This window comes from Mycetomoellerius zeteki, unplaced genomic scaffold, assembly GCF_001594055.1.
Source record: "Mycetomoellerius zeteki isolate Tzet28-1 unplaced genomic scaffold, Tzet1.0 scaffold109, whole genome shotgun sequence".
NCBI classification, from domain to species: Eukaryota; Metazoa; Arthropoda; class Insecta; order Hymenoptera; family Formicidae; genus Mycetomoellerius; species Mycetomoellerius zeteki.
Window position 1 is genome coordinate 46160 of NW_017256007.1, and position 797 is coordinate 46956.

Genomic DNA, 797 nt, shown 5'->3' on the forward strand with positions numbered 1-797 from the left:
GTCGCACGCATCGTGCGTCATTCTAGAAGTAACCACATTTGTCGCACACGTGAAATTTTATAAACATAACTTGAAAATTACTTACAAAAGGTATCAGTTGCTATTAAAAGTGATGCAAATAACAGTAATGCAATATGCAGCTTGTTCATATTGAGTGTTTTATATAAAGCTCAATAATAAGTCATCATATGTTCTAAAGTCCCATATCAAATAGTATTTTCACTATTTAGTAAGGGATAAACTCAAACCTTAAAATTCTCAATATCGACATTATCTTTTCACCATAAACATTTATTTCTTTTACTAACTAGGGGTATGTCGATTTTCTCATAGTGTTCCATTATCAATATATATTCCCATATAAAGCAACAATTCACTTCTTAGCACTTTCCGCGATTTTTCAAAACATGCGACAAAATACAAGACGCTGTTGCAGTTGCATAAATTCAACTGTATACGCGTCAAACGCGACAATGCTAAAAGTCACTAGAATCAAGTTATTTCTGAAGTGACGCGTGACGCGCGCGACAAATGACGCGCCCATGAAATTGCACCTTTACAGCAGTGTTGCCAGACTTGGCCCGCACTCGCGCATGCGCGTAGTCTAAAGCGCCAGTAGGGTATCTAATTCGTTCGTGAAACTGGCGTCCTTAGTCGCCCCAAAGAGAAATAGAATTAGAAATATATAAAAATTAGATATACCTCTTAGCATGCAGTAATATATAATTGTGTGGATAAATTATGATGAGGATAGACGGTGAAATAATTTTACAGGTAAAACACATTTCTTCGTCTAA